Source organism: Pseudophryne corroboree, chromosome 1, assembly GCF_028390025.1.
Source record: "Pseudophryne corroboree isolate aPseCor3 chromosome 1, aPseCor3.hap2, whole genome shotgun sequence".
NCBI lineage: Eukaryota > Metazoa > Chordata > Amphibia > Anura > Myobatrachidae > Pseudophryne > Pseudophryne corroboree.
In genome coordinates, this window is record NC_086444.1 from 23,157,271 (window position 1) to 23,175,459 (window position 18,189).

General features: G+C 48.9%; 1 protein-coding gene and 1 pseudogene across 1 annotated transcript in view; both read left to right on the forward strand.

The window, feature by feature from the left end:
* Positions 1-18,189, forward strand: part of UNC13B (unc-13 homolog B) — a 341,072-nt gene that overhangs the window by 158,199 nt on the left and 164,684 nt on the right. The window lies entirely within an intron of this gene.
* On the forward strand, positions 8,109-8,227 carry LOC134949458 (5S ribosomal RNA; annotated as a pseudogene).

Sequence of the window (18,189 nt, forward strand, 5' to 3'; positions counted from 1 at the left end):
TAACTCTTTCCCTTTATACGGCCATACTTCCATGTGTCGTATGGGATATGTATCACCTGACCACTGTCGTGTCCATGACATCTTCTGGGAGATATGGATCACGCACTTATTTTGATGCCAGAGTGCACATATCCCTCTGTGCATCTCGCATACATAAATATATAATGCATCCTATTAAATGCTCTATATCAATCAAATATTTTCAGTCAGGGAAACCGACCAAGCCAACCCAGCACTGCATCTCCAGGCTGATGGCGATCGCTGGTCGCAGTATAACCACCTTATGTGTGTATATACTTTTTAGGATATTTTTCCAGCTGCCTATCAGCTGGCTCCTTGAGGGCGGCCGTATCTGGCGACGGTAACGCCACTTGATAAGCGTGTGAGCGCCTTATTCATTCCCAACGCGCCCTAACTTCTGGCGGGAAAGGGTATAACGCCAATATTTGCTATCGGGGTAAACCCACGCATCATCACACACTTTATTTTATTTTATCTGATTCAGGAAAAACTACAGGTAGTTTTTTCACTCCCACATAATACCCTTTTTTGTGGTACTTGTAGTATCAGAAATATGTAACACCTCCTTCATTGCCCTTAACGTGTGGCCCTAATAAGGAATACGTTTGTTTATTCACCGTCGACACTGGATTCAGTGTCGGTGTCTGTGTCTGTGTCGACCGACTGAGGTAAATGGGCGTTATTAAAAACCCCTGACGGTGTTTCTGAGACGCCTGGACCGGTACTAATTGTTTGTCGGCCGTCTCATGTCGTCAACCGACCTTGCAGCGTGTTGACATTCTCACGTAATTCCCTAAATAAGCCATCCATACCGGTGTCGACTCCCTAGAGAGTGACATCACCATCATAGGCAATTGCTCCGCCTCCTCCAACATCGTCCTCATACATGTCGACACACACGTACCGACACACAGCACACACACCGGGAATGCTCTGACAGAGGACAGGACCCCACTAGCCCTTTGGAGAGACAGAGGGAGAGTTTGCCAGCACACACCAAAAAAACGCTATAATTACATAGGGACAACCTTATATAAGTGTTTCTCCCTTATAGCATCTTTAATATATTTATGTCGCCAATTTAGTGCCCCCCCTCTCTGTTTAAACCCTGTTTCTGTAGTGCAGTGCAGGGGAGAGCCTGGGAGCCTTCTCTCCAGCCTTTCTGTGAGAGAAAATGGCGCTGTGTGCTGAGGAGATAGGCCCCGCCCCTTTTTCGGCGGGCTCGTCTCCCGCTATTTATTGTATTTAGGCAGGGGTTAAATATCTCCATATAGCCTCTGGGGGCTATATGTGAGGTATTTTTAGCCTTATATAGGTTTACATTTGCCTCCCAGGGCGCCCCCCCCCAGCGCCCTGCACCCTCAGTGACTGCCGTGTGAAGTGTGCTGAGAGGAAAATGGCGCACAGCTGCAGTGCTGTGCGCTACCTTTAGAAGACTGCAGGAGTCTTCAGCCGCCGATTCTGGACCTCTTCTTGCTTCAGCATCTGCGAGGGGGCCGGCGGCGAGGCTCCGGTGACCATCCAGGCTGTACCTGTGATCGTCCCTCTGGAGCTTCATGTCCAGTAGCCAAGAAGCCAATCCATCCTGCACGCAGGTGAGTTCACTTCTTCTCCCCTCTGTCCCTCGTTGCAGTGATCCTGTTGCCAGCAGGAATCACTGTAAAATAAAAAACCTAAGCTAAACTTCTCTAAGCAGCTCTTTATGAGAGCCACCTAGAATTGCACCCTTCTCGGCCGGGCACAAAAATCTAACTGGAGTCTGGAGGAGGGTCATAGGGGGAGGAGCCAGTGCACACCACCTGACCTGTAAAAGCTTTACTTTTTGTGCCCTGTCTCCTGCGGAGCCGCTATTCCCCATGGTCCTTTCAGGAACCCCAGCATCCACTTAGGACGATAGAGAAATATATTTTCAGGGCCCTGACTATGTCCAGCAACTTGGAATCCTCCAAGTCCCTAGTAGCCGCAGGCACCACAATAGGCTGGTTTAAGTGAAATGCTGAAACCACCTTAGGGAGAAATTGAGGACGAGTCCTCAATTCTGCCCTATCCGTATGGAAAATTAGGTAAGGGCTTTTATAGGATAAAGCCGCCAATTCTGATACACGCCTGGCTGAAGCCAGGGCTAACAGCATTACCACCTTCCATGTGAGATATTTTAAGTCCACAGTGGTGAGTGGTTCAAACCAATGTGATTTTAGGAATCCCAAAACTACATTGAGATCCCAAGGTGCCACTGGAGGCACAAAAGGAGGCTGTATATGCAGTACCCCCTTGACAAACGTCTGAACTTCAGGAACTGAAGCTAGTTCTTTTTGGAAGAATATCGACAGGGCCGAAATTTGAACCTTAATGGACCCTAATTTTAGGCCCATAGACAGTCCTGTTTGCAGGAAATGCAGGAAACGACCCAGTTGAAATTCCTCTGTAGGGGCCTTCCTGGCCTCATACCACGCAACATATTTACGCCAAATACGGTGATAATGTTGCACAGTTACATCCTTCCTGGCTTTGATCAGGGTAGGGATGACTTCATCCGGAATGCCTTTTTCCTTCAGGATCCGCGTTCAACCGCCATGCCGTCAAACGCAGCCGCGGTAAGTCTTGGAACAGACATGGTCCCTGCTGGAGCAGGTCCTTTCTTAGAGGTAGAGGCCACTGGTCTTCCGTGAGCATCTCTTGAAGTTCCGGGTACCAAGTCCTTCTTGGCCAATCCGGAGCCACGAGTATAGTCTTTACTCCTCTCCTTCTTATGATTCTCAGTACCTTGGGTATGAGAGGCAGAGGAGGGAACACATACACTGACTGGTACACCCACGGTGTTACCAGAGCGTCCACAGCTATTGCCTGAGGATCCCTTGACCTGGCGCAATATCTGTCCAGTTTTTTGTTGAGGCGGGACGCCATCATGTCCACCTTTGGTTTTTCCCAACGGTTCACAATCATGTGGAAGACTTCTGGGTGGAGATCGTGTCTGCTGAGGAAGTCTGCTTCCCAGTTGTCCACTCCCGGAATGAACACTGCTGACAGTGCTATCACATGATTTTCCGCCCAGCGAAGAATCCTTGCAACTTCCGTCATTGCCCTCCTGCTTCTTGTGCCTCCCTGTCTGTTTACGTGGGCGACTGCCGTGATGTTGTCCGACTGGATCAACACCGGCTGACCCTGAAGCAGAGGCCTTGCCTGACTTAGGGCATTGTAAATGGCCCTTAGTTCCAGGATATTTATGTGAAGTGACGTTTCCATGCTTGACCACAAGCCCTGGAAATTTCTTCCCTGTGTGACTGCTCCCCAGCCTCTCAGGCTGGCATCCGTGGTCACCAGGACCCAATCCTGAATGCCGAATCTGCGGCCCTCTAGGAGATGAGCACTCTGTAACCACCACAGGAGAGACACCCTTGTCCTTGGAGACAGGGTTATCCGCTGATGCATTTGAAGATGCGATCCGGACCATTTGTCCAGCAGATCCCACTGAAAAGTTCTTGCGTGGAATCTGCCGAATGGAATCGCTTCGTAAGAAGCCACCATCTTTCCCAGGACCCTTGTGCATTGATGCACTGACACTTGGCCTGGTCTTAGGAGGTTCCTGACTAGGTCGGATAACTCCCTGGCTTTCTCCTCCGGGAGAAACACCTTTTTCTGTACTGTGTCCAGAATCATCCCTAGGAACAGCAGACGTGTCGTCGGAATCAGCTGCGATTTTGGAATATTTAGAATCCATCCGTGCTGTCGTAGTACTACTTGAGATAGTGCTACTCCGACCTCTAACTGTTCTCTGGACTTTGCCCTTATCAGGAGATCGTCCAAGTAAGGGATAATTAAGACGCCTTTTCTTCGAAGAAGAATCATAATTTCGGCCATTACCTTGGTAAAGACCCGGGGTGCCGTGGACAATCCAAACGGCAGCGTCTGAAACTGATAGTGACAGTTCTGTACCACAAACCTGAGGTACCCTTGGTGAGAAGGGCAAATTGGGACATGGAGGTAAGCATCCTTGATGTCCAGAGACACCATATAGTCCCCTTCTTCCAGGTTCGCTATCACTGCTCTGAGTGACTCCATCTTTAACTTGAACCTTTTTATGTAAGTGTTCAAGGATTTCAGATTTAAAATAGGTCTCACCGAGCCGTCCGGCTTCGGTACCACAAACAGCGTGGAATAATACCCCTTTCCCTGTTGTAGGAGGGGTACCTTGATTATCACCTGCTGGGAATACAGCTTGTGAATGGCTTCCAATACCGCCTCCCTGTCGGGGGGAGACGTTGGTAAAGCAGACTTCAGGAACCGGCGAGGGGGAGACGTCTCGAATTCCAATTTGTACCCCTGAGATACTACCTGCAGGATCCAGGGGTCCACTTGCGAGTGAGCCCACTGCGCGCTGAAATTCTTGAGACGGGCCCCCACCGTGCCTGAGTCCGCTTGTAAGGCCCCAGTGTCATGCTGAGGACTTGGCAGAAGCGGGGGAGGGCTTCTGTTCGTGGGAAGAGGCTGTCTGCTGCAGTCTTTTTCCCCTTCCTCTGCCCCGGGGCAGATATGAGTGGCCTTTTGCCCGCTTGCCCTTATGGGGACGAAAGGACTGAGCCTGAAAAGACGGTATCTTTTTCTGCTGAGAGGTGACCTGGGGTAAAAAGGTGGATTTCCCAGCCGTTGCCGTGGCCACCAGGTCCGATAGACCGACCCCAAATAACTCCTCCCCTTTATACGGCAATACTTCCATATGCCGTTTGGAATCCGCATCACCTGACCACTGTCGCGTCCATAACCCTCTTCTGGCAGAAATGGACATCGCACTTACTCTTGATGCCAGAGTGCAAATATCCCTCTGTGTATCTCGCATATATAGAAATGCATCCTTTAAATGCTCTATAGTCAATAATATATTGTCCCTGTCCAGGGTATCAATATTTTCAGTCAGGGAATCCGACCAAGCCACCCCAGCACTGCACATCCAGGCTGAGGCGATTGCTGGTCGCAGTATAACACCAGTATGTGTGTATATACTTTTTAGGATATTTTCCAGCTTCCTATCAGCTGGTTCCTTGAGGGCGGCCGTATCAGGAGACGGTAACGCCACTTGTTTTGATAAGCGTGTGAGCGCCTTATCTACCCTAGGGGGTGTTTCCCAACGCGCCCTAACCTCTGGCGGGAAAGGGTATAATGCCAATAATTTCTTAGAAATTAGCAGTTTTTTATCGGGGGAAACCCACGCTTCATCACACACCTCATTTAATTCATCTGATTCCGGAAAAACTACGGGTAGTTTTTTCACACCCCACATAATACCCTTTTTTGTGGTACTTGTAGTATCAGAAATGTTCAAAAACCTCCTTCATTGCCGTGATCATGTAACGTGTGGCCCTACTGGAAAATACGTTTGTTTCCTCACCGTCGGCACTGGAGTCAGTGTCCGTGTCTGTGTCTGTGTCGACCACCTGATGTAACGGGCGCTTTAGAGCCCCTGACGGTGTTTGAGACGCCTGTACAGGTATTAACTGATTTGCCGGCTGTCTCATGTCGTCAACAGTCTTTTGTAAAGTGCTGACACTATCACGTAATTCTTTCCATAAGACCATCCAGTCAGGTGTCGACTCCCTAGGGGGTGACATCACTAACACAGGCAATTGCTCCGCCTCCACACCATTTTCCTCCTCATACATGTCGACACAACGTACCGACACACAGCACACACACAGGGAATGCTCTGATAGAGGACAGGACCCCACTAGCCCTTTGGGGAGACAGAGGGAGAGTTTGCCAGCACACACCAGAGCGCTATATATATATATAGGGATAACCTTATATAAGTGTTTTTCCCTGATATAGCTGCTGTATATATTTATCTGCCAAATTAGTGCCCCCCCTCTCTTGTTTTACCCTGTTTCTGTAGTGCAGGACTGCAGGGGAGAGTCAGGGAGCCTTCCTCCAACGGAGCTGTGAGGAAAAAATGGTGCCAGTGTGCTGAGGAGATAGGCTCCGCCCCCTTCTCGGCGGCCTTTCTCCTGCTTTTTAAGGAAAAATTGGCAGGGGTTAAATGCATCCATATAGCCCAGGAGCTATATGTGATGTATTTTTTGCCAAATAAGGTGTTTTTATTGCGTCTCAGGGCGCGCCCCCCAGCGCCCTGCACCCTCAGTGACCGGAGTGTGAAGTGTGCTGAGAGCAATGGCGCACAGCTGCGGTGCTGTGCGCTACCTTATTGAAGACAGGACGTCTTCTGCCGCCGATTTTCCGGACCTCTTCAGTCTTCTGGCTCTGTAAGGGGGCCGGCGGCGCGGCTCTGGGACCCATCCATGGCTGGGCCTGTGATCGTCCCTCTGGAGCTAATGTCCAGTAGCCTAAGAAGCCCAATCCACTCTGCACGCAGGTGAGTTCGCTTCTTCTCCCCTTAGTCCCTCGGTGCAGTGAGCCTGTTGCCAGCAGGTCTCACTGAAAATAAAAAACCTACTTTAAACTTTTACTCTAAGCAGCTCAGGAGAGCCCCTTAGTATGCACCCTTCTCGTTCGGGCACAAAAATCTAACTGAGGCTTGGAGGAGGGTCATAGGGGGAGGAGCCAGTGCACACCAGGTAGTCCTAAAGCTTTTACTTTTGTGCCCAGTCTCCTGCGGAGCCGCTATCCCCCATGGTCCTTTCGGAGTCCCCAGCATCCACTAGGACGTCAGAGAAACCCTGTAAGAAGAAATGTCATCTACAACATAAATGCAATGGACTGAATGCACCTATAGTGGATTGTTGCTGTATACTGTATGTGGTTGTAAGTGATGCAATGGCTATTGATATATGAACATTAAGTGATGCAGGACAACGGGAGGTTCCAGGACTCGGTGCACCTACACTTCATACAGTTACATATTACATGTACCTGGAACAGACACACACAATGGTCTTCTCAGATGTCTTAGACAACGTATATGCCTGATATGAAGATACAGATGTGTCCTCCTACGCCTCTCCTTTCTGCGCCGTGCTAGATACCGCCAGAGGTAGCGAATTCTGGACTTTTGTACTTTTACCTGAATTTAGAATCTTATTCATAGCTGCGTCCATTGTGCTTATAGAGCCCTGGGCCCCTATGGTTAGTACTTTTATTGCTAAGGAGTATGTATAAAGTCACAGACTGAGCACCGCGCTGCGCGGCGCGTGGAGTGCATGGCGCGGGTCACTCGTGTCAGGCGCACACAACAACTGCATGCGATGACCAGGGAACCTGTGCTCTTTTGTCGTTAGTAATGATGTGAATAATATGAGTCTGGATGCACGGTGCGGCTCAGTCAGTGCCCTACCAGATGGGGCTGTATGGGGGGATTTGAGGATAGGTGCTTGTGGACACATCTGGACGCAACTGACCATTAATTTACCTCTTCAGCTCAGCGGAGGCATGGGCATCACCAGGGGGGTGCAGACCGCACCCAGCTGTCATCCTTTTTTAGAGGGTGGCACCAAAATGCAGTGTTACATTGTCGCGCTGCGCCCGGCTCCTGTCACTGAGAATGAGCCACACAGTGCCCGGAAGGGTGAGCCCCTGGAGTGATAAAAATGGGACGTCCTGCAAGGCCACACCCCTCCGCTGGAGGCAACGCCCCCTTTACAGACACATATGGCGTGCACCGGTTATCACCGACCCCAGTGACGCCTCTGAGTGGAGTGCAGATTTAGGTGGTCATTCCGAGTTGTTCGCTCTGTAATTTTCTTCGCATCGCAGCAATTTTCCGCTAAAATAGAGGAACTATCTAATATATCCAACATTGCCTGATATTTGGGTGTATAATTAATTAATATTTGTTTTTGACAACATTTTGGTGTGACACCAAGCTGACATTTGTCACAATCTTCATTCTGCTCTCCTTCTTCTCCTTCCCCTCCCCTCTTTTTCTTCTCTCCCGCTTTCCCTCCTTCTTCTTCTTTTTTCCGGCCTTCTCCTTCAATCCCTCATCTTTTCATTTTCTCTACATTTCTGCGGACTCTCATCCATGATCCACAGGTATATCCTGTGCCTAACATAGACAGCAGATCCGCCCCGTTTCTCTATCTCTCTCCTCATTCTTGTTTAGGTGCACTCTCATTGGTGAGTCGGCCATACTAGGCCCAATTAATTACTATCATACCCCACCGACAGAGCCCGATCTCGTCCGATCTTGGAAGCAAAACGGTGGTGGGCTGGGTCAGTATCTGTGAGGGTGACCCCCAGAGAATACCCGGTGTTGTAATTCATGACCTTCTCGACTCTAAGCCAACAGCAGGATCACCACATTTTTCTCCAATCATTTCTTTCGCCTATTCCACTAATCTGCGCTACCTTTCCCAAGTACCGTTTTCCCTGACATGTCACAGATTTGACACGGTCAATGCTAAGAAGGATCTATACTCCTGATAAATCTTTTGGTCCAATGACCCTTGGAGGTCTAATTAATACAAGCAGAGCTTGTGCTGGTGGGATAGGATCAGGGTGTAGAGCCAGAGTGTCTACATCCCTCCTGAAGTCTAATAACATAGACTAACCAGAACATTCCAAATTTTTTTGCTGATCATCTTTTTGCTGATCATTTCCTTTCAATAACACTCGTTTTCAAAATTTTAATGGTTGGTGGTGGATGATACTCACTCCAACTTTTCGAGATTGATCAGCCACAATAATCATAATGGTATTTTTCAGAGATACTGGTGGGCTGAACTGTATATATGTGTATCAATATATTTAATTAATTGTGGTGGACAACCTAAGTGTGGATTTTTTCTTAAATTAATGAATTAATAAAAGTTATGTTTTAATTTTTTTCATACTAACAAATTTAAAATAAGAGTGCACCCACACAAGAGTCTTCTGTAATCCATTTTTCTTGCTAGTTTGTCTCTGACTCTGGGTGCACCACCAGAACCATTTATCCAAACACGAATTATTCGTATACATCATACAGGTATTCTGGTACTCCATTACTATTTATTACTCAATTTTGAACTCTTAGTACTGGTGCGGAATCATTTCTACTTTGTGAGATACATTAATTTACCTCTTCAGCTCAGCGGAGGCATGGGCATCACCAGGGGGGTGCAGACCGCACCCAGCTGTCATCCTTTTTTAGAGGGTGGCACCAAAATGCAGTGTTACATTGTCGCGCTGCGCCCGGCTCCTGTCACTGAGAATGAGCCACACAGTGCCCGGAAGGGTGAGCCCCTGGAGTGATAAAAATGGGACGTCCTGCAAGGCCACACCCCTCCGCTGGAGGCAACGCCCCCTTTACAGACACATATGGCGTGCACCGGGTATCACCGACCCCAGTGACGCCTCTGAGTGGAGTGCAGATTTAGGTGGTCATTCCGAGTTGTTCGCTCGGTAATTTTCTTCGCATCGCAGCAATTTTCCGCTTATTGCGCATGCGCAATGTTCGCACTGCGACTGCGCCAAGTAAATTTGCTATGCAGTTAGGTATTTTACTCACGGCATTACGAGGTTTTTTCTTCGTTCTGGTGATCGTAATGTGATTGACAGGAAGGGGGTGTTTCTGGGCGGAAACTGGCCGTTTTATGGGTGTGTGTGAAAAAACGCTACCGTTTCTGGGAAAAACGCGGGAGTGGCTGGAGAAACGGAGGAGTGTCTGGGCGAACGCTGGGTGTGTTTGTGACGTCAAACCAGGAACGACAAGCACTGAACTGATTGCACTGGAAGAGTAAGTCTCGAGCTACTCAGAAACTGCAAAGAAATTTCTATTCGCAATTTTGAGAACCTTTCGTTCGCAATTTTGATAAGCTAAGATTCACTCCCAGTAGGCGGCGGCTTAGCGTGTGCAATGCTGCTAAAAGCAGCTTGCGAGCGAACAACTCGGAATGAGGGCCTTAGAGTATTCAGTCATTTCTAGGGTTGCAATACTCCTACCCCCACATTGTACATCTCAGTCCTCCCACGTTCCATCACACAGAAACACATGTCGCTCCACGTAAACTCCATTATTTATTTATGGCATGGAACTCCCTATATATTTATATACATACTGTACATCTTGTTACTATTTCTCCTTTTCATTCATTTTGCTTTGTAGGAACTGACAGGCAGTGGCGTTTCTAGCGGCAGACGCACGGGGCACCCGCCGTGGAAATGTTGTGGTTCCCTGCTTCCCCTCTTCCCTATTACTACACTCGGTGTGTGGGGGGAGTTTTGCGGAAGGACGTGGTTGCACTGTGACGTCATAATGCAACAACGTCATTCCGCGTAACTTTGCCCCCAAAGTGGAGTAAGAGGGAGGAGGGGGAGCAGTATAGCAGCAATACACCCCTAGCAACGAGTATTACCCTTGGCAACGAGCATGCATCCCAGAGCATGAAACCCCTGGCAACAAGCATTACCCTTGACAACAAGCATGCATCCCAGAGCATGAAACCCCTAGCAACGAGCATTACCCCTGGCAACGAGCATGCAGCCCAGAACATGAAACCCCTGGCAACGAGCATTACCCTTGACAACAAGCATGCATCCCAGAGCATGAAACGCCTAGCAACGAGCATTACCCTTGACACAAGCATGCATCCCAGAGCATGAAACCCCTAGCAACAAGCATTACCCTTGGCAACGAGCAGGCAGCCCAGAACATGAAACCCCTGGCAACGAGCATTACCCTTGACAACAAGCATGCATCCCAGAGCATGAAACACCTAGCAACAAGCATTACCCTTGACAACAAGCAAGCATCCCAGAGCATGAAACCCCTAGCAATGAGCATGCAGCCCAGAACATGAAACCCCTGGCAACGAGCATTACCCTTGGCAATGAGCATGGATCCCAGAGCATGAAACCACTAGCAACGAGCAGGCAATTTAAAAGTAATTAGAAGCTTTACTGTAGGGCATAATGTATCACTGGCATTGCAGTGTGTGGCATAATATGGTGCAAGGGGCAGGCCACCCATGGAAGAGGTGCGTGTACTCAGCATACTAAACCACATGGCAGGCCTTACGGCCAAAACTCTCGCCCAGCGGTGGCAAATCATTGCTGGTTATTAACCTTTGTCCTTTATTTCACTTACGCTGGGAGTAATTCAGACCTGATCGCAGCAGCAAATTTGTTAGCAGTTGGGCAAAACCATGTGCACTGCAGGGGGGGGGGGGGGGGCGCAGATGTAACATGTGCAGAGAGAGTTAGATTTGGGTGGGGTGTGTTCAAACTGAAATCTAAATTACAGTGTAAAAATAAAGCAGTCAGTATTTACCCTGCACAGAAACACTATAACCCACCCAAATCTAACTCTCTCTGCACATGTTACATCTGCCCCACCTGCAGTGCACATGGTTTTGCCCAACTGCTAACAAATTTGCTGCTGCGATCAGGTCTGAATTACCCTGTTGTTGTCAGAAATGAGTAAGTAGTGTAATCAGTGCTGTCCCTGAGGAGACGGAGGAGCCTAATTCCTGTCAGAGTGTGTAGTGTAATCTGTGCTGTCCCTGAGGAGAGGGTGGAGCCTGATTCCTGTAAGAGTGTGTAGCATAGTCAGTGCTGGGTCTGAGGAGAGGGAGGAGCCTAATTCCTGTCAGGTATGTAGTGTAATCTGTGCTGGGTCTGAGCAGAGGGAGGAGCCTAATTCCTGTCAGAGTGTGTAATGTAATCAGTGCTGGGTCTGAAAAGAGGGAGGAGCCTAATTCCTGTCAGAGTGTGTAGTGTAATCTGTGCTGGGTCTGAGAATAGGGAGGAGCCTAATTCCTGTCAGAGTGTAATGTAATCAGTTCTGGGTTTGAGAAGAGGGAGGAGCCTAATTCCTGTCAGAGTTTGTAATGTAATCTGTGCTGGGTCTGAGGAGAGGGAGGAGCCTAATTCCTGTCAGAGTGTGTAATGTAATCAGTGCTGGGTTTGAGAAGAGGGAGGAGCCTAATTCCTGTCAGGTATGTAGTGTAATCTGTGCTGGGTCTGAGGAGAGGGAGGAGCCTAATTCCTGTCAGAGTGTGTAGTGTAATCTGTGCTGGGTCTGAGAAGAGGGAGGAGCCTAATTCCTGTCAGAGTGTAATGTAATCAGTTCTGGGTTTGAGAAGAGGGAGGAGCCTAATTCCTGTCAGAGTGTGTAGTGTAATCTGTGCTGGGTCTGAGAAGAGGGAGGAGCCTAATTCCTGTCAGAGTGTGTAGTGTAATCTGTGCTGGGTCTGAGGAGAGGGAGGAGCCTAATTCCTGTCAGAGTGTGTAATGTAATCAGTGCTGGGTTTGAGAAGAGGGAGGAGCCTAATTCCTGTCAGGTATGTAGTGTAATCTGTGCTGGGTCTGAGGAGAGGGAGGAGCCTAATTCCTGTCAGGTATGTAGTGTAATTAGTGCTGGGTCTGAGAAGAGGGAGGAGCCTAATTCCTGTCAGAGTGTGTAATGTAATCAGTGCTGGGTCTGAGAAGAGGGAGGAGCCTAATTCCTGTCAGAGTGTAATGTAATCAGTTCTGTGTTTGAGAAGAGGGAAGAGCCTAATTCCTGTCAGAGTTTGTAATGTAATCAGTGCTGGGTCTGAGGAGAGGGAGGAGCCTAATTCCTGTCAGAGTGTGTAGTGTAATCTGTGCTGGGTCTGAGGAGAGGGAGGAGCTTTATTCCTGTCAGAGTGTGTAATGTAATCAGTGCTGGGTCTGAGAAGAGGGAGGAGCCTAATTCCTGTCAGAGTGTAATGTAATCAGTTCTGGGTTTGAGAAGAGGGAGGAGCCTAATTCCTGTCGGAGTTTGTAATGTAATCAGTGCTGGGTTTGAGAAGAGGGAGGAGCCTAATTCCTGTCAGGTATGTAGTGTAATCTGTGCTGGGTCTGAGGAGAGGGAGGAGCCTAATTCCTGTCAGAGTGTGTAGTGTAATCAGTGCTGGGTCTGAGGAGAGGGAGGAGCCTAATTCCTGTCAGGTATGTAGTGTAATCAGTGCTGGGTCTGAGGAGAGGGAGGATCCTAATTCCTGTCAGAGTGTGTAGTATAATCAGTACTGGGTCTGAGGAGAGGGAGGAGCCTAATTCCTGTCAGGTATGTAGTGTAATCTGTGCTGGGTCTGAGGAGAGGGAGGAGCCTAATTCCTGTCAGAGTTTGTAATGTAATCAGTGCTGGGTCTGAGGAGAGGGAGGAGCCTAATTCCTGTCAGAGTGTGTAATGGAATCAGTGCTGGGTCTGAGAAGAGGGAGGAGCCTAATTCCTGTCAGAGTGTAATGTAATCAGTTCTGGGTTTGAGAAGAGGGAGGAGCCTAATTCCTGTCAGAGTTTGTAATGTAATCAGTGCTGGGTTTGAGAAGAGGGAGGAGCCTAATTCCTGTCAGGTATGTAGTGTAATCTGTGCTGGGTCTGAGGAGAGGGAGGAGCCTAATTCCTGTCAGAGTGTGTAATGTAATCAGTGCTGGGTCTGAGAAGAGGGAGGAGCCTAATTCCTGTCAGAGTGTAATGTAATCAGTTCTGGGTTTGAGAAGAGGGAGGAGCCTAATTCCTGTCAGAGTTTGTAATGTAATCAGTGCTGGGTCTGAGGAGAGGGAGGAGCCTAATTCCTGTCAGGTATGTAGTGTAATCTGTGCTGGGTCTGAGGAGAGGGAGGAGCCTAATTCCTGTCAGAGTGTGTAATGTAATCAGTGCTGGGTCTGAAAAGAGGGAGGAGCCTAATTCCTGTCAGAGTGTAATGTAATCAGTTCTGGGTTTGAGAAGAGGGAGGAGCCTAATTCCTGTCAGAGTTTGTAATGTAATCAGTGCTGGGTCTGAGGAGAGGGAGGAGCCTAATTCCTGTCAGAGTGTGTAGTGTAATCTGTGCTGGGTCTGAGAAGAGGGAGGAGCCTAATTCCTGTCAGAGTGTGTAATGTAATCAGTGCTGGGTCTGAGAAGAGGGAGGAGCCTAATTCCTGTCAGAGTGTAATGTAATCAGTTCTGGGTTTGAGAAGAGGGAGGAGCCTAATTCCTGTCAGAGTTTGTAATGTAATCAGTGCTGGGTTTGAGAAGAGGGAGGAGCCTAATTCCTGTCAGGTATGTAGTGTAATCTGTGCTGGGTCTGAGGAGAGGGAGGAGCCTAATTCCTGTCAGAGTATGTAGTGTAATCTGTGCTGGGTTTGAGGAGAGGGAGGAGCCTAATTCCTGTCAGAGTGTGTGGTGTAATCAGTGCTGGGTCTGAGAAGAGGGAGGAGCCTAATTCCTGTCAGAGTGTGTAGTATAATCAGTACTGGGTTTGAGGAGAGGGAGGAGCCTAATTCCTGTCCGGTATGTAGTGTAATCAGTGCTGGGTCTGAGGAGAGGGAGGATCCTAATTCCTGTCAGAGTGTGTAGTATAATCAGTACTGGGTCTGAGGAGAGGGAGGAGCCTAATTCCTGTCAGGTATGTAGTGTAATCTGTGCTGGGTCTGAGGAGAGGGAGGAGCCTAATTCCTGTCAGAGTTTGTAATGTAATCAGTGCTGGGTCTGAGGAGAGGGAGGAGCCTAATTCCTGTCAGAGTGTAATGTAATCAGTTCTGGGTTTGAGAAGAGGGAGGAGCCTAATTCCTGTCAGAGTTTGTAATGTAATCAGTGCTGGGTTTGAGAAGAGGGAGGAGCCTAATTCCTGTCAGGTATGTAGTGTAATCTGTGCTGGGACTGAGGAGAGGGAGGAGCCTAATTCCTGTCAGAGTGTGTAATGTAATCAGTGCTGGGTCTGAGAAGAGGGAGGAGCCTAATTCCTGTCAGAGTTTGTAATGTAATCAGTGCTGGGTCTGAGGAGAGGGAGGAGCCTAATTCCTGTCAGGTATGTAGTGTAATCTGTGCTGGGTCTGAGGAGAGGGAGGAGCCTAATTCCTGTCAGAGTGTGTAATGTAATCAGTGCTGGGTCTGAAAAGAGGGAGGAGCCTAATTCCTGTCAGAGTGTAATGTAATCAGTTCTGGGTTTGAGAAGAGGGAGGAGCCTAATTCCTGTCAGAGTTTGTAATGTAATCAGTGCTGGGTCTGAGGAGAGGGAGGAGCCTAATTCCTGTCAGAGTGTGTAATGTAATCAGTGCTGGGTCTGAGAAGAGGGAGGAGCCTAATTCCTGTCAGAGTGTAGTGTAATCAGTTCTGGGTTTGAGAAGAGGGAGGAGCCTAATTCCTGTCAGAGTTTGTAATGTAATCAGTGCTGGGTTTGAGAAGAGGGAGGAGCCTAATTCCTGTCAGGTATGTAGTGTAATCTGTGCTGGGTCTGAGGAGAGGGAGGAGCCTAATTCCTGTCAGAGTATGTAGTGTAATCTGTGCTGGGTCTGAGGAGAGGGAGGAGCCTAATTCCTGTCAGAGTGTGTGGTGTAATCAGTGCTGGGTCTGAGAAGAGGGAGGAGCCTAATTCCTGTCAGAGTGTGTAGTATAATCAGTACTGGGTTTGAGGAGAGGGAGGAGCCTAATTCCTGTCAGGTATGTAGTGTAATCTGTGCTGGGTCTGAGGAGAGGGAGGAGCCTAATTCCTGTCAGAGTGTGTAATGTAATCAGTGCTGGGTCTGAGAAGAGGGAGGAGCCTAATTATTGTCAGTGTAATGTAATCAGTGCTGGGTCTGAGGAGAGGGAGGAGCCTAATTCCTGTCAGAGTGTAATGTAATCAGTGCTGGGTTTGAGAAGAGGGAGGAGCCTAATTCCTGTCAGGTATGTAGTGTAATCAGTGCTGGGTCTGAGAAGAGGGAGGAGCCTAATTCCTGTCAGAGTGTGTAGTGTAATCAGTGCTGGGTCTGAGGAGAGGGAGGAGCCTAATTCCTGTCAGGTATGTAGTGTAATCAGTGCTGGGTCTGAGGAGAGGGAGGAGCCTAATTCCTGTCAGAGTGTAATGTAATCAGTGCTGGGTCTGAGGAGAGGGAGGAGCCTAATTCCTGTCAGAGTGTGTAATGTAATCAGTGCTGGGTCTGAGGAGAGGGAGGATCCTAATTCCTGTCAGAGTGTAATGTAATCAGTTCTGGGTTTGAGAAGAGGGAGGAGCCTAATTCCTGTCAGAGTGTGTAGTGTAATCAGTGCTGGGTCTGAGGAGAGGGAGGATCCTAATTCCTGTCAGAGTGTGTAATGTAATCAGTTCTGGGTTTGAGAAGAGGGAGGAGCCTAATTCCTGTCAGAGTTTGTAATGTAATCTGTGCTGGGTCTGAGGAGAGGGAGGAGCCTAATTCCTGTCAGGTATGTAGTATAATCTGTGCTGGGTCTGAGGAGAGGGAGGAGCCTAATTCCTGTCAGAGTGTGTAGTGTAATCAGTACTGGGTCTGAAAAGAGGGAGGAGCCTAATTCCTGTCAGAGTGTAATGTAATCTGTGCTGGGTCTGAGAAGAGGGAGGAGCCTAATTCCTGTCAGGTATGTAGTGTAATCAGTTCTGGGTTTGAGAAGAGGGAGGAGCCTAATTCCTGTCAGAGTTTGTAATGTAATCTGTGCTGGGTCTGAGGAGAGGGAGGAGCCTAATTCCTGTCAGGTATGTAGTGTAATCTGTGCTGGGTCTGAGGAGAGGGAGGAGCCTAATTCCTGTCAGAGTATGTAATGTAATCTGTGCTGAGTCTGAGGAGAGGGAGGAGCCTAATTCCTGTCAGAGTTTGTAATGTAATCAGTGCTGGGTCTGAGAAGAGGGAGGAGCCTAATTCCTGTCAGGTATGTAGTAACACAGTAGCATAGTATCTAAGGTTGAAAAAAGACAATTGTCCATCGGGTTCAACCTATTTGTGGTCTCCTATGCACGATTATTTTGTATAAAATCAGTAATCAGTGCTGGGTCTGAGAAGAGGGTGGTGCCTAATTCCTGTCAGAGTGTGTAGTGTAATCTGTGCTGGGTCTGAGGAGAGGGAGGAGCCTAATTCCTATCAGAGTTAGTCATGACCATTGGTGGGCTAACATCAATGCCAAGAAGACACTGATGAACCTGTGAGGATCTGCAAGCAGCAGGTCACCCATTGAAGAGGTGAGTGTACTCAGCATACTAAACCAAATGGCAGGCCTTACTGCCAAAACTCTCGCCCAGCAGTGGCAAACCATTGCTGGTTATTAACCTTTGTCCTTTATTTCACTTACATTGTCTATTTCTCTGACGTCCTAGTGGATGCTGGGAACTCCGTAAGGACCATGGGGAATAGACGGACTCCGTAGGAGACTGGGCACTCTAAAAGAAAGATTAGGTACTATCTGGTGTGCACTGGCTCCTCCCTCTATGCCCCTCCTCCAGACCTCAGTTAGAATCTGTGCCCGGCCAGAGCTGGGTGCTCCTAGTGGGCTCTCCTGAGCTTGCTAGAAAAGAAAGTATTTGTTAGGTTTTTTATTTTCAGTGAGATCTGCTGGCAACAGACTCACTGCTACGTGGGACTGAGGGGAGAGAAGCAAACCTACCTGCATGCAGATAGCTTGTGCTTCTTAGGCTACTGGACACCATTAGCTCCAGAGTGTTCGAACACAGGGCCTGAACTCGATCGTCCGTTCCCGGAGCCGCGCCGCCGTCCCCCTTGCAGAGACAGAAGAGAAGCGATAAAATCGGCGGCAGAAGACTCCTGTCTTCATTAAGGTAGCGCACAGCACCACAGCTGTGCGCCATTGCTCCCACAGCACACCACACACTCCGGTCACTGTAGGGTGCAGGGCGCTGGGGGGGGGGGGCGCCCTGGGCAGCAATTATAATACCTTTTGGCACTTAAAATACACATAATACAGTCTGGAAACTGTATATGTGTAAAAAACCCCGCCATTAAGTTACATAAAACGCGGGACAGAAGCCCGCCGCTGAGGGGGCGGGGCCTTCTTCCTCAGCACACCAGCGCCATTTTCCCTTCACAGCTCCGCTGGAAGCAGCTCCCCAGGCTCTCCCCTGCAGTATCCTGATACAAGAAGGGTAAAAAAAGAGAGGGGGGGCACATAAATTTAGGCGCAAATAAGATATTTAAGCAGCTATTGGGTAAATCACTTTTTATAGTGTAAATCCCTGTGTTATATAGCGCTGTGGTGTGTGCTGGCATACTCTCTCTCTGTCTCCCCAAAGGACTTTGTGGGGTCCTGTCCTCAGTCTGAGTATTCCCTGTGTGTGTGCGGTGTGTCGGTACGGCTGTGTCGACATGTTTGATGAGGAGGGTTACGTGGAGGCGGAGCAGGGGCAGATAAGTGTGGTGTTGCCCCCGACGGGGCCGACACCTGATTGGATGGATATGTGGAAGGTCTTAACCGACAGTGTCAACTCCTTACATAAAAGGTTCGATGACGCAGCAGCCTTGGGACAGCCGGGGTCTCAGCCCGCGCCTGCCCAGGCGACTCAGAAGCCGTCAGGGGCTCAT